At 47.4% G+C, this 19,590-nt stretch overlaps 6 non-coding genes across 6 annotated transcripts; all 6 read left to right on the top strand.

The window, feature by feature from the left end:
- Positions 1-1,082: 1,082 nt before the first annotated feature.
- LOC136574131 (U2 spliceosomal RNA) lies at positions 1,083-1,273 on the top strand. The gene has a single exon (XR_010786250.1). It is a non-coding gene; the product is annotated as a U2 spliceosomal RNA (small nuclear RNA).
- A 2,992-nt stretch (positions 1,274-4,265) lies between these two features.
- On the top strand, positions 4,266-4,456 carry LOC136573780 (U2 spliceosomal RNA). The gene has a single exon (XR_010785999.1). It is a non-coding gene; the product is annotated as a U2 spliceosomal RNA (small nuclear RNA).
- Positions 4,457-7,413: 2,957 nt separating this feature from the next.
- LOC136573779 (U2 spliceosomal RNA) lies at positions 7,414-7,604 on the top strand. The gene has a single exon (XR_010785998.1). It is a non-coding gene; the product is annotated as a U2 spliceosomal RNA (small nuclear RNA).
- A 2,957-nt stretch (positions 7,605-10,561) lies between these two features.
- LOC136573778 (U2 spliceosomal RNA) lies at positions 10,562-10,752 on the top strand. Its single transcript, XR_010785997.1, has one exon. It is a non-coding gene; the product is annotated as a U2 spliceosomal RNA (small nuclear RNA).
- A 2,957-nt stretch (positions 10,753-13,709) lies between these two features.
- On the top strand, positions 13,710-13,900 carry LOC136573777 (U2 spliceosomal RNA). The gene has a single exon (XR_010785996.1). It is a non-coding gene; the product is annotated as a U2 spliceosomal RNA (small nuclear RNA).
- A 2,957-nt stretch (positions 13,901-16,857) lies between these two features.
- Positions 16,858-17,048, top strand: LOC136573776 (U2 spliceosomal RNA). The gene has a single exon (XR_010785995.1). It is a non-coding gene; the product is annotated as a U2 spliceosomal RNA (small nuclear RNA).
- Positions 17,049-19,590: the final 2,542 nt, after the last annotated feature.

The following is a 19,590-nucleotide window of genomic DNA, read 5'->3' as shown; positions in this document are numbered from 1 at the left end:
TTAGAAGGTGGAACAGAATTTTGTTTGTATTTTTTTGGAATTCCAAAATGGAGCGACTGAGAAGGGAAGTGGTGGTTAAGAGCTGGAGGAATGGAGGCATGAGCTTTCCGAACTTAGAGGTGTATTTTGGGGTGAATGCGTTGGTGTTTGTGTTGGCTATGATTGAGAGGGAGGGGAAGGGGTCGTGCATGTTGAGGTATTTGGCTGGGAGACTGTTTGTGAGACTGAAGTGGTGTAAGTATGATCTGAGGAAGCCTGTTGCGTTTGTGGTACCTAAGTGGTATGAATGGTTGGTGAAGTTTGTTGAGAAGTATGAGTTGAATGAGGTGGAAGTGTGTATGTTAAGGAATAAGCGTCTGGTTGTGAGAATGATTGAAGTGAGAGAGGGGATGTGTGAGATAAACATGGTTGCTGGAAAGGATGTGCAGAAAGTCTGGGAGAAAGTACGGATGAATGGGATGACCAACAGACAGACTGAGGTTGTGTGGCAGAGCCTACATGGTGCTCTACCAGTCAGAGAGTTCCAAAGGAACAGGGGCTTAATAGCCAATGAGGCATGCCCAAGGCGGCAGTGTAACGGCTCTGAAAGTGTGACACATTTATTTTGGAATTGCTCTTACGCACAGGACGTTCTGAGGAGGTTGGGCCCTTTGTGCAAAGAGCTTACGGGCGTTACCTTTTTTTCCTTTGAGTTATTGATGTTTGGGTTGGCTGTGAGTAAGGGGGTGAAAGAGAGAGTGCTGTGGTTGTTCTTGTCATGTGTGAAAGAGGTACTGTGGGATGTGAGGAATGTGTATGTGTACAAAAGAGTGGATTTGTGTGAGAGAACGAGTGTGAGAATGGTGCTAGGGAAACTGTTTATTTGTTATTTGTGGGATAAAAAAAGGATGGGGGTGGATGCAGAGGGCATATGGAAAATTAAGAAATGGATGCAGTTGGTAAACTTGACATGAGTTCTATGTAGTTATATGTATTGTTATGTTATGCAAAAAAGAAAATAAATCCTGATGATGAAGTGGGTTAGCATGGCAGTAGTCATGTGAGCGAAGTTTCACTTGAGCGTTTAAGTGAAGTAGTTTACTAACCCTATCTGAGGGGAAAAAAAAAAAAAAAAAAAAAATCTGTTCTTATCAGTTTAATATCTGATACGTCCCCTATCTGGGGACCATATATTAAATGGATTTTTAGAACAGGGAGCTGGAAAAAGAGCTTGCTCTGTCCACTCCGCGCATTGACCTGGTATTGCAGTACCTCCAGGACCGGTGCACCCCCTTTCCTACAGCAGTTTCCAAAAGCAGAAAAACAACACTGACGAGCAAGAGGTGCAGCGCAGCTGTGGCTGCTTCTGCTGCTAACAAACGAGCACTTTGATTGACACTCAGCCCGTCTGCTGCCGTGGAGCTCGCAACATTGTATCCACTGAGCAGCTGCGTCTGCCAGAGTGTGCACAGCACAGGTACAACTGGAAGCAAAACAACACACACCAGTTCATATGCCAGCCGCACTCTATAGTTCGTACCTACCGCTGCGCTGATAGCCAAGTTGGAAACATCGGGCAGGCACAGCGTATCCTGGCAGCCTGCGTCTGTATGCTCCACGTATTCGGGTCATGGGTGTATGTGCTGGGGGTGCGGTCGTACCTGGGGCCCGGAGCCCTAGGGGGCCCATAAAGTCTCTCTTCCCCACATTGTAAACCAATGCTATCAATGAAGCTTTATAGTTTGGGGGCCCAGTCCCAGACTTTGTACTGGGGCCCCGCAGCTTCAAGTTACACCTCCGGATCAGGATAATGCTAGGCCATTCCAACCAGCCTGTGTGAGTGACCTGCAGTCGCTGGTAGTCGAAAAACTGCAGCGCTCCACGCGGGCTGAGATACACGCTCCACGTGGGATGATCCAGGCCAACGCTTACAGATGGAGCAACACCCGGGGAGCAAAGAACTCCAACGAACGGACGTCTACTTTAAAAGGATGTATTGCTTTATTCAATGCATGGACACAGAAACAGTTCAACCGCTCGCTAAAGACCGCAGTCAATACAGTAAAGAAAGAAATGTGTCTGTTTAATGTAAACTTGCACGGATCTCGTTTGTGAGCCACTGACTGACTGAATGAATGCTGCTGCTGCCGCTGCCGCAGCTGCATGTCTGAAACGTGGTCTGACGTTACATGCACCAGCAGGGATAAGGCCTTGCCTATAAGCATTCCCCAGCTGGCAAAAACGGAACCTCCCTGCCTATTCCTCACCGTGGAAGAACGGAACCTACCTTTTTTTTAAAAAAAAGAAAGCCACAGCAGCAGCCAACTAGATTTTGGTAGGCCGCTGTCTCCCCCTTGTGTGCTGCATTAAAAATGCACTCCGCTAGAAATAACTGATCCACGAAATAGAGCGTAGGGAGAGAATGAGGCTTCGAGATGAGCCGTCAGGCTATGATAAATTGTATCACACCTGGACGATATGGATAGATGCCCGGAGCTCACCCCTATTTACTAGGTGGTTACAGACAGGGACATGTGAGTAACACGTTTAAACCACAATCGTAAAGAGAAACAACAATCCCGGAGCCCGCCCCCCTCCCCCCTTTTTGTTTTATTTTCTCTTTCTCCCGTGTCATAGATACCTACCCTCCCTTACCGCTCCCCCCCCCCCCTTCCCCTGTTTGTAGACCTTATAAAATATCACAGACAAACATGATATAGTTCAACTCGAAATTTATTTATTAAGTTTCATTGTCAAAGTTATTTTTACATTGCTTTGAGATAAGGCAAAAGTTTCCCCCCCCCCCTCCATGAAACCAATAAAACCTATATTGAATAAAATAAAAATGATGCAGTTACCGGTAGTTCTGCAGTTGCCGGTAGGTAGTTCTGCAGTTGCCGGTAGGTAGTTCTGCAGTTGCCGGTAGGTAGTTCTGCAGTTGCCGGTAGGTAGTTTTGCAGTTACCGGTAGTTTTGCAGTTACCGGTAGTTTTGCAGTTACCGGTAGTTTTGCAGTTACCGGTAGTTTTGCAGTTACCGGTAGTTTTGCAGTTGCCGGTAGTTTTGCAGTTACCGGTAGTTTTGCAGTTACCGGTAGTTTTGCAGTTACCGGTAGTTTTGCAGTTGCCGGTAGTTTTGCAGTTACCGGTAGTTTTGCAGTTACCGGTAGTTCTGCAGCTTCTTGGTAGAGATAAAGACCATCTCCCGTCTCCCAGCTGCAGCAGAGACTGACTAAAATCGCTGCCAAGCCCGGTATTTATGCTTCTAAATTGATGACATCACAATGGAGTGACATCAGCCTGCCATACACCTGGCTCATGACATCACAAGGGAGTGACATCATCAGCATTCCAAACAGCTGGCTCATTTGCATACAGTATGTCTGTATGACATCACAAGGGAGTGACATCATCAGCATTCCAAACACCTGGCTCATTTGCATACAGTATGTATGTATGTATGACATCACAAGGGAGTGACATCATCAGCATTCCAAATACCTGGCTCATTTGCATACAGTATGTATGCATGTATGTGTCTATCTATCCTATCCTATCCTATCTAATCTATCTTTATTAATTACGTAGAATATAGATATGGATTATTTCTGAATTATAGATTTTGTAGATATAGATTAAAGATAGATTTAAGATTGTGTGTGTGTGTGTCTGTGTGTGTGTGTGATATATATAGATATATAGATATATATCTATATAGATATGTAAAAAAAATATAAAATCTGTAGTTATGTATGTATGACGGGAAAAAAAGGGCTGCTGTATGTTTTTAAGTTCTTCGGATGACCATGCCGTTCTATTATTCTCCTTACTAGGGTCTACTAATGCCGGCCCAGGGAAAGGCAATAAAGCCCTATGGGGCCGAAGCCAATTTCCCTCATTTCAGGTAAAAAGTTTCCATCCGTCCCCACTGGAAATGCGGCCGGCCGAAGAGATCCCTCCAACCGACCGGCCGACGCACCTTCAGAGACAAACTAGTGCTTGCTTCTAGTGTCATCGCCGGCTTAACCATCCTGGGTAGGGAGGTGACGAGTCCTGCAGCAGCAGCAGCAGCAGGCTCTACAAGCCTAGGATGCGTGAGCACGGTGCAAGAGGAAGGACTGAGGGGGGGGAGGGCGCGGTTGAGAAGGCGTGGGGCGGGGCTATGCAAAACTCTCCCAGCTGCCTGGGTGCATTGTGGGTGCGCCCAGAGTGCCGGCTGAGCCTGTTGCCTCAAGCCTTGGAAGTGGAGTTGGGCGGGCCGGGCTGCAGGTGAAACCTATTTCGGGTTATCGCTTCTCGGCCTTTTGGCTAAGATCAAGTGTAGTATCTGTTCTTATCAGTTTAATATCTGATACGTCCCCTATCTGGGGACCATATATTAAATGGATTTTTAGAACAGGGAGCTGGAAAAAGAGCTTGCTCTGTCCACTCCGCGCATTGACCTGGTATTGCAGTACCTCCAGGACCGGTGCACCCCCTTTCCTACAGCAGTTTCCAAAAGCAGAAAAACAACACTGACGAGCAAGAGGTGCAGCGCAGCTGTGGCTGCTTCTGCTGCTAACAAACGAGCACTTTGATTGACACTCAGCCCGTCTGCTGCCGTGGAGCTCGCAACATTGTATCCACTGAGCAGCTGCGTCTGCCAGAGTGTGCACAGCACAGGTACAACTGGAAGCAAAACAACACACACCAGTTCATATGCCAGCCGCACTCTATAGTTCGTACCTACCGCTGCGCTGATAGCCAAGTTGGAAACATCGGGCAGGCACAGCGTATCCTGGCAGCCTGCGTCTGTATGCTCCACGTATTCGGGTCATGGGTGTATGTGCTGGGGGTGCGGTCGTACCTGGGGCCCGGAGCCCTAGGGGGCCCATAAAGTCTCTCTTCCCCACATTGTAAACCAATGCTATCAATGAAGCTTTATAGTTTGGGGGCCCAGTCCCAGACTTTGTACTGGGGCCCCGCAGCTTCAAGTTACACCTCCGGATCAGGATAATGCTAGGCCATTCCAACCAGCCTGTGTGAGTGACCTGCAGTCGCTGGTAGTCGAAAAACTGCAGCGCTCCACGCGGGCTGAGATACACGCTCCACGTGGGATGATCCAGGCCAACGCTTACAGATGGAGCAACACCCGGGGAGCAAAGAACTCCAACGAACGGACGTCTACTTTAAAAGGATGTATTGCTTTATTCAATGCATGGACACAGAAACAGTTCAACCGCTCGCTAAAGACCGCAGTCAATACAGTAAAGAAAGAAATGTGTCTGTTTAATGTAAACTTGCACGGATCTCGTTTGTGAGCCACTGACTGACTGAATGAATGCTGCTGCTGCCGCTGCCGCAGCTGCATGTCTGAAACGTGGTCTGACGTTACATGCACCAGCAGGGATAAGGCCTTGCCTATAAGCATTCCCCAGCTGGCAAAAACGGAACCTCCCTGCCTATTCCTCACCGTGGAAGAACGGAACCTACCTTTTTTTAAAAAAAAGAAAGCCACAGCAGCAGCCAACTAGATTTTGGTAGGCCGCTGTCTCCCCCTTGTGTGCTGCATTAAAAATGCACTCCGCTAGAAATAACTGATCCACGAAATAGAGCGTAGGGAGAGAATGAGGCTTCGAGATGAGCCGTCAGGCTATGATAAATTGTATCACACCTGGACGATATGGATAGATGCCCGGAGCTCACCCCTATTTACTAGGTGGTTACAGACAGGGACATGTGAGTAACACGTTTAAACCACAATCGTAAAGAGAAACAACAATCCCGGAGCCCGCCCCCCTCCCCCCTTTTTGTTTTATTTTCTCTTTCTCCCGTGTCATAGATACCTACCCTCCCTTACCGCTCCCCCCCCCCCCCCTTCCCCTGTTTGTAGACCTTATAAAATATCACAGACAAACATGATATAGTTCAACTCGAAATTTATTTATTAAGTTTCATTGTCAAAGTTATTTTTACATTGCTTTGAGATAAGGCAAAAGTTTCCCCCCCCCCCTCCATGAAACCAATAAAACCTATATTGAATAAAATAAAAATGATGCAGTTACCGGTAGTTCTGCAGTTGCCGGTAGGTAGTTCTGCAGTTGCCGGTAGGTAGTTCTGCAGTTGCCGGTAGGTAGTTCTGCAGTTGCCGGTAGGTAGTTTTGCAGTTACCGGTAGTTTTGCAGTTACCGGTAGTTTTGCAGTTACCGGTAGTTTTGCAGTTGCCGGTAGTTTTGCAGTTACCGGTAGTTTTGCAGTTACCGGTAGTTTTGCAGTTACCGGTAGTTTTGCAGTTGCCGGTAGTTTTGCAGTTACCGGTAGTTTTGCAGTTACCGGTAGTTCTGCAGCTTCTTGGTAGAGATAAAGACCATCTCCCGTCTCCCAGCTGCAGCAGAGACTGACTAAAATCGCTGCCAAGCCCGGTATTTATGCTTCTAAATTGATGACATCACAATGGAGTGACATCAGCCTGCCATACACCTGGCTCATGACATCACAAGGGAGTGACATCATCAGCATTCCAAACAGCTGGCTCATTTGCATACAGTATGTCTGTATGACATCACAAGGGAGTGACATCATCAGCATTCCAAACACCTGGCTCATTTGCATACAGTATGTATGTATGTATGACATCACAAGGGAGTGACATCATCAGCATTCCAAATACCTGGCTCATTTGCATACAGTATGTATGCATGTATGTGTCTATCTATCCTATCCTATCCTATCTAATCTATCTTTATTAATTACGTAGAATATAGATATGGATTATTTCTGAATTATAGATTTTGTAGATATAGATTAAAGATAGATTTAAGATTGTGTGTGTGTGTGTCTGTGTGTGTGTGTGATATATATAGATATATAGATATATATCTATATAGATATGTAAAAAAAATATAAAATCTGTAGTTATGTATGTATGACGGGAAAAAAAGGGCTGCTGTATGTTTTTAAGTTCTTCGGATGACCATGCCGTTCTATTATTCTCCTTACTAGGGTCTACTAATGCCGGCCCAGGGAAAGGCAATAAAGCCCTATGGGGCCGAAGCCAATTTCCCTCATTTCAGGTAAAAAGTTTCCATCCGTCCCCACTGGAAATGCGGCCGGCCGAAGAGATCCCTCCAACCGACCGGCCGACGCACCTTCAGAGACAAACTAGTGCTTGCTTCTAGTGTCATCGCCGGCTTAACCATCCTGGGTAGGGAGGTGACGAGTCCTGCAGCAGCAGCAGCAGCAGGCTCTACAAGCCTAGGATGCGTGAGCACGGTGCAAGAGGAAGGACTGAGGGGGGGGAGGGCGCGGTTGAGAAGGCGTGGGGCGGGGCTATGCAAAACTCTCCCAGCTGCCTGGGTGCATTGTGGGTGCGCCCAGAGTGCCGGCTGAGCCTGTTGCCTCAAGCCTTGGAAGTGGAGTTGGGCGGGCCGGGCTGCAGGTGAAACCTATTTCGGGTTATCGCTTCTCGGCCTTTTGGCTAAGATCAAGTGTAGTATCTGTTCTTATCAGTTTAATATCTGATACGTCCCCTATCTGGGGACCATATATTAAATGGATTTTTAGAACAGGGAGCTGGAAAAAGAGCTTGCTCTGTCCACTCCGCGCATTGACCTGGTATTGCAGTACCTCCAGGACCGGTGCACCCCCTTTCCTACAGCAGTTTCCAAAAGCAGAAAAACAACACTGACGAGCAAGAGGTGCAGCGCAGCTGTGGCTGCTTCTGCTGCTAACAAACGAGCACTTTGATTGACACTCAGCCCGTCTGCTGCCGTGGAGCTCGCAACATTGTATCCACTGAGCAGCTGCGTCTGCCAGAGTGTGCACAGCACAGGTACAACTGGAAGCAAAACAACACACACCAGTTCATATGCCAGCCGCACTCTATAGTTCGTACCTACCGCTGCGCTGATAGCCAAGTTGGAAACATCGGGCAGGCACAGCGTATCCTGGCAGCCTGCGTCTGTATGCTCCACGTATTCGGGTCATGGGTGTATGTGCTGGGGGTGCGGTCGTACCTGGGGCCCGGAGCCCTAGGGGGCCCATAAAGTCTCTCTTCCCCACATTGTAAACCAATGCTATCAATGAAGCTTTATAGTTTGGGGGCCCAGTCCCAGACTTTGTACTGGGGCCCCGCAGCTTCAAGTTACACCTCCGGATCAGGATAATGCTAGGCCATTCCAACCAGCCTGTGTGAGTGACCTGCAGTCGCTGGTAGTCGAAAAACTGCAGCGCTCCACGCGGGCTGAGATACACGCTCCACGTGGGATGATCCAGGCCAACGCTTACAGATGGAGCAACACCCGGGGAGCAAAGAACTCCAACGAACGGACGTCTACTTTAAAAGGATGTATTGCTTTATTCAATGCATGGACACAGAAACAGTTCAACCGCTCGCTAAAGACCGCAGTCAATACAGTAAAGAAAGAAATGTGTCTGTTTAATGTAAACTTGCACGGATCTCGTTTGTGAGCCACTGACTGACTGAATGAATGCTGCTGCTGCCGCTGCCGCAGCTGCATGTCTGAAACGTGGTCTGACGTTACATGCACCAGCAGGGATAAGGCCTTGCCTATAAGCATTCCCCAGCTGGCAAAAACGGAACCTCCCTGCCTATTCCTCACCGTGGAAGAACGGAACCTACCTTTTTTTTAAAAAAAAGAAAGCCACAGCAGCAGCCAACTAGATTTTGGTAGGCCGCTGTCTCCCCCTTGTGTGCTGCATTAAAAATGCACTCCGCTAGAAATAACTGATCCACGAAATAGAGCGTAGGGAGAGAATGAGGCTTCGAGATGAGCCGTCAGGCTATGATAAATTGTATCACACCTGGACGATATGGATAGATGCCCGGAGCTCACCCCTATTTACTAGGTGGTTACAGACAGGGACATGTGAGTAACACGTTTAAACCACAATCGTAAAGAGAAACAACAATCCCGGAGCCCGCCCCCCTCCCCCCTTTTTGTTTTATTTTCTCTTTCTCCCGTGTCATAGATACCTACCCTCCCTTACCGCTCCCCCCCCCCCCCTTCCCCTGTTTGTAGACCTTATAAAATATCACAGACAAACATGATATAGTTCAACTCGAAATTTATTTATTAAGTTTCATTGTCAAAGTTATTTTTACATTGCTTTGAGATAAGGCAAAAGTTTCCCCCCCCCCCTCCATGAAACCAATAAAACCTATATTGAATAAAATAAAAATGATGCAGTTACCGGTAGTTCTGCAGTTGCCGGTAGGTAGTTCTGCAGTTGCCGGTAGGTAGTTCTGCAGTTGCCGGTAGGTAGTTCTGCAGTTGCCGGTAGGTAGTTTTGCAGTTACCGGTAGTTTTGCAGTTACCGGTAGTTTTGCAGTTACCGGTAGTTTTGCAGTTGCCGGTAGTTTTGCAGTTACCGGTAGTTTTGCAGTTACCGGTAGTTTTGCAGTTACCGGTAGTTTTGCAGTTGCCGGTAGTTTTGCAGTTACCGGTAGTTTTGCAGTTACCGGTAGTTCTGCAGCTTCTTGGTAGAGATAAAGACCATCTCCCGTCTCCCAGCTGCAGCAGAGACTGACTAAAATCGCTGCCAAGCCCGGTATTTATGCTTCTAAATTGATGACATCACAATGGAGTGACATCAGCCTGCCATACACCTGGCTCATGACATCACAAGGGAGTGACATCATCAGCATTCCAAACAGCTGGCTCATTTGCATACAGTATGTCTGTATGACATCACAAGGGAGTGACATCATCAGCATTCCAAACACCTGGCTCATTTGCATACAGTATGTATGTATGTATGACATCACAAGGGAGTGACATCATCAGCATTCCAAATACCTGGCTCATTTGCATACAGTATGTATGCATGTATGTGTCTATCTATCCTATCCTATCCTATCTAATCTATCTTTATTAATTACGTAGAATATAGATATGGATTATTTCTGAATTATAGATTTTGTAGATATAGATTAAAGATAGATTTAAGATTGTGTGTGTGTGTGTCTGTGTGTGTGTGTGATATATATAGATATATAGATATATATCTATATAGATATGTAAAAAAAATATAAAATCTGTAGTTATGTATGTATGACGGGAAAAAAAGGGCTGCTGTATGTTTTTAAGTTCTTCGGATGACCATGCCGTTCTATTATTCTCCTTACTAGGGTCTACTAATGCCGGCCCAGGGAAAGGCAATAAAGCCCTATGGGGCCGAAGCCAATTTCCCTCATTTCAGGTAAAAAGTTTCCATCCGTCCCCACTGGAAATGCGGCCGGCCGAAGAGATCCCTCCAACCGACCGGCCGACGCACCTTCAGAGACAAACTAGTGCTTGCTTCTAGTGTCATCGCCGGCTTAACCATCCTGGGTAGGGAGCTGACGAGTCCTGCAGCAGCAGCAGCAGCAGGCTCTACAAGCCTAGGATGCGTGAGCACGGTGCAAGAGGAAGGACTGAGGGGGGGGAGGGCGCGGTTGAGAAGGCGTGGGGCGGGGCTATGCAAAACTCTCCCAGCTGCCTGGGTGCATTGTGGGTGCGCCCAGAGTGCCGGCTGAGCCTGTTGCCTCAAGCCTTGGAAGTGGAGTTGGGCGGGCCGGGCTGCAGGTGAAACCTATTTCGGGTTATCGCTTCTCGGCCTTTTGGCTAAGATCAAGTGTAGTATCTGTTCTTATCAGTTTAATATCTGATACGTCCCCTATCTGGGGACCATATATTAAATGGATTTTTAGAACAGGGAGCTGGAAAAAGAGCTTGCTCTGTCCACTCCGCGCATTGACCTGGTATTGCAGTACCTCCAGGACCGGTGCACCCCCTTTCCTACAGCAGTTTCCAAAAGCAGAAAAACAACACTGACGAGCAAGAGGTGCAGCGCAGCTGTGGCTGCTTCTGCTGCTAACAAACGAGCACTTTGATTGACACTCAGCCCGTCTGCTGCCGTGGAGCTCGCAACATTGTATCCACTGAGCAGCTGCGTCTGCCAGAGTGTGCACAGCACAGGTACAACTGGAAGCAAAACAACACACACCAGTTCATATGCCAGCCGCACTCTATAGTTCGTACCTACCGCTGCGCTGATAGCCAAGTTGGAAACATCGGGCAGGCACAGCGTATCCTGGCAGCCTGCGTCTGTATGCTCCACGTATTCGGGTCATGGGTGTATGTGCTGGGGGTGCGGTCGTACCTGGGGCCCGGAGCCCTAGGGGGCCCATAAAGTCTCTCTTCCCCACATTGTAAACCAATGCTATCAATGAAGCTTTATAGTTTGGGGGCCCAGTCCCAGACTTTGTACTGGGGCCCCGCAGCTTCAAGTTACACCTCCGGATCAGGATAATGCTAGGCCATTCCAACCAGCCTGTGTGAGTGACCTGCAGTCGCTGGTAGTCGAAAAACTGCAGCGCTCCACGCGGGCTGAGATACACGCTCCACGTGGGATGATCCAGGCCAACGCTTACAGATGGAGCAACACCCGGGGAGCAAAGAACTCCAACGAACGGACGTCTACTTTAAAAGGATGTATTGCTTTATTCAATGCATGGACACAGAAACAGTTCAACCGCTCGCTAAAGACCGCAGTCAATACAGTAAAGAAAGAAATGTGTCTGTTTAATGTAAACTTGCACGGATCTCGTTTGTGAGCCACTGACTGACTGAATGAATGCTGCTGCTGCCGCTGCCGCAGCTGCATGTCTGAAACGTGGTCTGACGTTACATGCACCAGCAGGGATAAGGCCTTGCCTATAAGCATTCCCCAGCTGGCAAAAACGGAACCTCCCTGCCTATTCCTCACCGTGGAAGAACGGAACCTACCTTTTTTTTAAAAAAAAGAAAGCCACAGCAGCAGCCAACTAGATTTTGGTAGGCCGCTGTCTCCCCCTTGTGTGCTGCATTAAAAATGCACTCCGCTAGAAATAACTGATCCACGAAATAGAGCGTAGGGAGAGAATGAGGCTTCGAGATGAGCCGTCAGGCTATGATAAATTGTATCACACCTGGACGATATGGATAGATGCCCGGAGCTCACCCCTATTTACTAGGTGGTTACAGACAGGGACATGTGAGTAACACGTTTAAACCACAATCGTAAAGAGAAACAACAATCCCGGAGCCCGCCCCCCTCCCCCCTTTTTGTTTTATTTTCTCTTTCTCCCGTGTCATAGATACCTACCCTCCCTTACCGCTCCCCCCCCCCCCCTTCCCCTGTTTGTAGACCTTATAAAATATCACAGACAAACATGATATAGTTCAACTCGAAATTTATTTATTAAGTTTCATTGTCAAAGTTATTTTTACATTGCTTTGAGATAAGGCAAAAGTTTCCCCCCCCCCCTCCATGAAACCAATAAAACCTATATTGAATAAAATAAAAATGATGCAGTTACCGGTAGTTCTGCAGTTGCCGGTAGGTAGTTCTGCAGTTGCCGGTAGGTAGTTCTGCAGTTGCCGGTAGGTAGTTCTGCAGTTGCCGGTAGGTAGTTTTGCAGTTACCGGTAGTTTTGCAGTTACCGGTAGTTTTGCAGTTACCGGTAGTTTTGCAGTTGCCGGTAGTTTTGCAGTTACCGGTAGTTTTGCAGTTACCGGTAGTTTTGCAGTTACCGGTAGTTTTGCAGTTGCCGGTAGTTTTGCAGTTACCGGTAGTTTTGCAGTTACCGGTAGTTCTGCAGCTTCTTGGTAGAGATAAAGACCATCTCCCGTCTCCCAGCTGCAGCAGAGACTGACTAAAATCGCTGCCAAGCCCGGTATTTATGCTTCTAAATTGATGACATCACAATGGAGTGACATCAGCCTGCCATACACCTGGCTCATGACATCACAAGGGAGTGACATCATCAGCATTCCAAACAGCTGGCTCATTTGCATACAGTATGTCTGTATGACATCACAAGGGAGTGACATCATCAGCATTCCAAACACCTGGCTCATTTGCATACAGTATGTATGTATGTATGACATCACAAGGGAGTGACATCATCAGCATTCCAAATACCTGGCTCATTTGCATACAGTATGTATGCATGTATGTGTCTATCTATCCTATCCTATCCTATCTAATCTATCTTTATTAATTACGTAGAATATAGATATGGATTATTTCTGAATTATAGATTTTGTAGATATAGATTAAAGATAGATTTAAGATTGTGTGTGTGTGTGTCTGTGTGTGTGTGTGATATATATAGATATATAGATATATATCTATATAGATATGTAAAAAAAATATAAAATCTGTAGTTATGTATGTATGACGGGAAAAAAAGGGCTGCTGTATGTTTTTAAGTTCTTCGGATGACCATGCCGTTCTATTATTCTCCTTACTAGGGTCTACTAATGCCGGCCCAGGGAAAGGCAATAAAGCCCTATGGGGCCGAAGCCAATTTCCCTCATTTCAGGTAAAAAGTTTCCATCCGTCCCCACTGGAAATGCGGCCGGCCGAAGAGATCCCTCCAACCGACCGGCCGACGCACCTTCAGAGACAAACTAGTGCTTGCTTCTAGTGTCATCGCCGGCTTAACCATCCTGGGTAGGGAGGTGACGAGTCCTGCAGCAGCAGCAGCAGCAGGCTCTACAAGCCTAGGATGCGTGAGCACGGTGCAAGAGGAAGGACTGAGGGGGGGGAGGGCGCGGTTGAGAAGGCGTGGGGCGGGGCTATGCAAAACTCTCCCAGCTGCCTGGGTGCATTGTGGGTGCGCCCAGAGTGCCGGCTGAGCCTGTTGCCTCAAGCCTTGGAAGTGGAGTTGGGCGGGCCGGGCTGCAGGTGAAACCTATTTCGGGTTATCGCTTCTCGGCCTTTTGGCTAAGATCAAGTGTAGTATCTGTTCTTATCAGTTTAATATCTGATACGTCCCCTATCTGGGGACCATATATTAAATGGATTTTTAGAACAGGGAGCTGGAAAAAGAGCTTGCTCTGTCCACTCCGCGCATTGACCTGGTATTGCAGTACCTCCAGGACCGGTGCACCCCCTTTCCTACAGCAGTTTCCAAAAGCAGAAAAACAACACTGACGAGCAAGAGGTGCAGCGCAGCTGTGGCTGCTTCTGCTGCTAACAAACGAGCACTTTGATTGACACTCAGCCCGTCTGCTGCCGTGGAGCTCGCAACATTGTATCCACTGAGCAGCTGCGTCTGCCAGAGTGTGCACAGCACAGGTACAACTGGAAGCAAAACAACACACACCAGTTCATATGCCAGCCGCACTCTATAGTTCGTACCTACCGCTGCGCTGATAGCCAAGTTGGAAACATCGGGCAGGCACAGCGTATCCTGGCAGCCTGCGTCTGTATGCTCCACGTATTCGGGTCATGGGTGTATGTGCTGGGGGTGCGGTCGTACCTGGGGCCCGGAGCCCTAGGGGGCCCATAAAGTCTCTCTTCCCCACATTGTAAACCAATGCTATCAATGAAGCTTTATAGTTTGGGGGCCCAGTCCCAGACTTTGTACTGGGGCCCCGCAGCTTCAAGTTACACCTCCGGATCAGGATAATGCTAGGCCATTCCAACCAGCCTGTGTGAGTGACCTGCAGTCGCTGGTAGTCGAAAAACTGCAGCGCTCCACGCGGGCTGAGATACACGCTCCACGTGGGATGATCCAGGCCAACGCTTACAGATGGAGCAACACCCGGGGAGCAAAGAACTCCAACGAACGGACGTCTACTTTAAAAGGATGTATTGCTTTATTCAATGCATGGACACAGAAACAGTTCAACCGCTCGCTAAAGACCGCAGTCAATACAGTAAAGAAAGAAATGTGTCTGTTTAATGTAAACTTGCACGGATCTCGTTTGTGAGCCACTGACTGACTGAATGAATGCTGCTGCTGCCGCTGCCGCAGCTGCATGTCTGAAACGTGGTCTGACGTTACATGCACCAGCAGGGATAAGGCCTTGCCTATAAGCATTCCCCAGCTGGCAAAAACGGAACCTCCCTGCCTATTCCTCACCGTGGAAGAACGGAACCTACCTTTTTTTTAAAAAAAAGAAAGCCACAGCAGCAGCCAACTAGATTTTGGTAGGCCGCTGTCTCCCCCTTGTGTGCTGCATTAAAAATGCACTCCGCTAGAAATAACTGATCCACGAAATAGAGCGTAGGGAGAGAATGAGGCTTCGAGATGAGCCGTCAGGCTATGATAAATTGTATCACACCTGGACGATATGGATAGATGCCCGGAGCTCACCCCTATTTACTAGGTGGTTACAGACAGGGACATGTGAGTAACACGTTTAAACCACAATCGTAAAGAGAAACAACAATCCCGGAGCCCGCCCCCCTCCCCCCTTTTTGTTTTATTTTCTCTTTCTCCCGTGTCATAGATACCTACCCTCCCTTACCGCTCCCCCCCCCCCCCTTCCCCTGTTTGTAGACCTTATAAAATATCACAGACAAACATGATATAGTTCAACTCGAAATTTATTTATTAAGTTTCATTGTCAAAGTTATTTTTACATTGCTTTGAGATAAGGCAAAAGTTTCCCCCCCCCCCTCCATGAAACCAATAAAACCTATATTGAATAAAATAAAAATGATGCAGTTACCGGTAGTTCTGCAGTTGCCGGTAGGTAGTTCTGCAGTTGCCGGTAGGTAGTTCTGCAGTTGCCGGTAGGTAGTTCTGCAGTTGCCGGTAGGTAGTTTTGCAGTTACCGGTAGTTTTGCAGTTACCGGTAGTTTTGCAGTTACCGGTAGTTTTGCAGTTGCCGGTAGTTTTGCAGTTACCGGTAGTTTTGCAGTTACCGGTAGTTTTGCAGTTACCGGTAGTTTTGCAGTTGCCGGTAGTTTTGCAGTTACCGGTAGTTTTGCAGTTACCGGTAGTTCTGCAGCTTCTTGGTAGAGATAAAGACCATCTCCCGTCTCCCAGCTGCAGCAGAGACTGACTAAAATCGCTGCCAAGCCCGGTATTTATGCTTCTAAATTGATGACATCACAATGGAGTGACATCAGCCTGCCATACACCTGGCTCATGACATCACAAGGGAGTGACATCATCAGCATTCCAAACAGCTGGCTCATTTGCATACAGTATGTCTGTATGACATCACAAGGGAGTGACATCATCAGCATTCCAAACACCTGGCTCATTTGCATACAGTATGTATGTATGTATGACATCACAAGGGAGTGACATCATCAGCATTCCAAATACCTGGCTCATTTGCATACAGTATGTATGCATGTATGTGTCTATCTATCCTATCCTATCCTATCTAATCTATCTTTATTAATTACGTAGAATATAGATATGGATTATTTCTGAATTATAGATTTTGTAGATATAGATTAAAGATAGATTTAAGATTGTGTGTGTGTGTGTCTGTGTGTGTGTGTGATATATATAGATATATAGATATATATCTATATAGATATGTAAAAAAAATATAAAATCTGTAGTTATGTATGTATGACGGGAAAAAAAGGGCTGCTGTATGTTTTTAAGTTCTTCGGATGACCATGCCGTTCTATTATTCTCCTTACTAGGGTCTACTAATGCCGGCCCAGGGAAAGGCAATAAAGCCCTATGGGGCCGAAGCCAATTTCCCTCATTTCAGGTAAAAAGTTTCCATCCGTCCCCACTGGAAATGCGGCCGGCCGAAGAGATCCCTCCAACCGACCGGCCGACGCACCTTCAGAGACAAACTAGTGCTTGCTTCTAGTGTCATCGCCGGCTTAACCATCCTGGGTAGGGAGGTGACGAGTCCTGCAGCAGCAGCAGCAGCAGGCTCTACAAGCCTAGGATGCGTGAGCACGGTGCAAGAGGAAGGACTGAGGGGGGGGAGGGCGCGGTTGAGAAGGCGTGGGGCGGGGCTATGCAAAACTCTCCCAGCTGCCTGGGTGCATTGTGGGTGCGCCCAGAGTGCCGGCTGAGCCTGTTGCCTCAAGCCTTGGAAGTGGAGTTGGGCGGGCCGGGCTGCAGGTGAAACCTATTTCGGGTTATCGCTTCTCGGCCTTTTGGCTAAGATCAAGTGTAGTATCTGTTCTTATCAGTTTAATATCTGATACGTCCCCTATCTGGGGACCATATATTAAATGGATTTTTAGAACAGGGAGCTGGAAAAAGAGCTTGCTCTGTCCACTCCGCGCATTGACCTGGTATTGCAGTACCTCCAGGACCGGTGCACCCCCTTTCCTACAGCAGTTTCCAAAAGCAGAAAAACAACACTGACGAGCAAGAGGTGCAGCGCAGCTGTGGCTGCTTCTGCTGCTAACAAACGAGCACTTTGATTGACACTCAGCCCGTCTGCTGCCGTGGAGCTCGCAACATTGTATCCACTGAGCAGCTGCGTCTGCCAGAGTGTGCACAGCACAGGTACAACTGGAAGCAAAACAACACACACCAGTTCATATGCCAGCCGCACTCTATAGTTCGTACCTACCGCTGCGCTGATAGCCAAGTTGGAAACATCGGGCAGGCACAGCGTATCCTGGCAGCCTGCGTCTGTATGCTCCACGTATTCGGGTCATGGGTGTATGTGCTGGGGGTGCGGTCGTACCTGGGGCCCGGAGCCCTAGGGGGCCCATAAAGTCTCTCTTCCCCACATTGTAAACCAATGCTATCAATGAAGCTTTATAGTTTGGGGGCCCAGTCCCAGACTTTGTACTGGGGCCCCGCAGCTTCAAGTTACACCTCCGGATCAGGATAATGCTAGGCCATTCCAACCAGCCTGTGTGAGTGACCTGCAGTCGCTGGTAGTCGAAAAACTGCAGCGCTCCACGCGGGCTGAGATACACGCTCCACGTGGGATGATCCAGGCCAACGCTTACAGATGGAGCAACACCCGGGGAGCAAAGAACTCCAACGGACGGACGTCTACTTTAAAAGGATGTATTGCTTTATTCAATGCATGGACACAGAAACAGTTCAACCGCTCGCTAAAGACCGCAGTCAATACAGTAAAGAAAGAAATGTGTCTGTTTAATGTAAACTTGCACGGATCTCGTTTGTGAGCCACTGACTGACTGAATGAATGCTGCTGCTGCCGCTGCCGCAGCTGCATGTCTGAAACGTGGTCTGACGTTACATGCACCAGCAGGGATAAGGCCTTGCCTATAAGCATTCCCCAGCTGGCAAAAACGGAACCTCCCTGCCTATTCCTCACCGTGGAAGAACGGAACCTACCTTTTTTTTAAAAAAAAGAAAGCCACAGCAGCAGCCAACTAGATTTTGGTAGGCCGCTGTCTCCCCCTTGTGTGCTGCATTAAAAATGCACTCCGCTAGAAATAACTGATCCACGAAATAGAGCGTAGGGAGAGAATGAGGCTTCGAGATGAGCCGTCAGGCTATGATAAATTGTATCACACCTGGACGATATGGATAGATGCCCGGAGCTCACCCCTATTTACTAGGTGGTTACAGACAGGGACATGTGAGTAACACGTTTAAACCACAATCGTAAAGAGAAACAACAATCCCGGAGCCCGCCCCCCTCCCCCCTTTTTGTTTTATTTTCTCTTTCTCCCGTGTCATAGATACCTACCCTCCCTTACCGCTCCCCCCCCCCCCCTTCCCCTGTTTGTAGACCTTATAAAATATCACAGACAAACATGATATAGTTCAACTCGAAATTTATTTATTAAGTTTCATTGTCAAAGTTATTTTTACATTGCTTTGAGATAAGGCAAAAGTTTCCCCCCCCCCCTCCATGAAACCAATAAAACCTATATTGAATAAAATAAAAATGATGCAGTTACCGGTAGTTCTGCAGTTGCCGGTAGGTAGTTCTGCAGTTGCCGGTAGGTAGTTCTGCAGTTGCCGGTAGGTAGTTCTGCAGTTGCCGGTAGGTAGTTTTGCAGTTACCGGTAGTTTTGCAGTTACCGGTAGTTTTGCAGTTACCGGTAGTTTTGCAGTTGCCGGTAGTTTTGCAGTTACCGGTAGTTTTGCAGTTACCGGTAGTTTTGCAGTTACCGGTAGTTTTGCAGTTGCCGGTAGTTTTGCAGTTACCGGTAGTTTTGCAGTTACCGGTAGTTCTGCAGCTTCTTGGTAGAGATAAAGACCATCTCCCGTCTCCCAGCTGCAGCAGAGACTGACTAAAATCGCTGCCAAGCCCGGTATTTATGCTTCTAAATTGATGACATCACAATGGAGTGACATCAGCCTGCCATACACCTGGCTCATGACATCACAAGGGAGTGACATCATCAGCATTCCAAACAGCTGGCTCATTTGCATACAGTATGTCTGTATGACATCACAAGGGAGTGACATCATCAGCATTCCAAACACCTGGCTCATTTGCATACAGTATGTATGTATGTATGACATCACAAGGGAGTGACATCATCAGCATTCCAAATACCTGGCTCATTTGCATACAGTATGTATGCATGTATGTGTCTATCTATCCTATCCTATCCTATCTAATCTATCTTTATTAATTACGTAGAATATAGATATGGATTATTTCTGAATTATAGATTTTGTAGATATAGATTAAAGATAGATTTAAGATTGTGTGTGTGTGTGTCTGTGTGTGTGTGTGATATATATAGATATATAGATATATATCTATATAGATATGTAAAAAAAATATAAAATCTGTAGTTATGTATGTATGACGGGAAAAAAAGGGCTGCTGTATGTTTTTAAGTTCTTCGGATGACCATGCCGTTCTATTATTCTCCTTACTAGGGTCTACTAATGCCGGCCCAGGGAAAGGCAATAAAGCCCT

The sequence above is a fragment of the Eleutherodactylus coqui genome, chromosome 7, assembly GCF_035609145.1.
Source record: "Eleutherodactylus coqui strain aEleCoq1 chromosome 7, aEleCoq1.hap1, whole genome shotgun sequence".
Classification (NCBI taxonomy): domain Eukaryota; kingdom Metazoa; phylum Chordata; class Amphibia; order Anura; family Eleutherodactylidae; genus Eleutherodactylus; species Eleutherodactylus coqui.
Note: the sequence above shows the minus strand (reverse complement) of the source record. Positions and strands in the feature narration are given on the sequence as shown.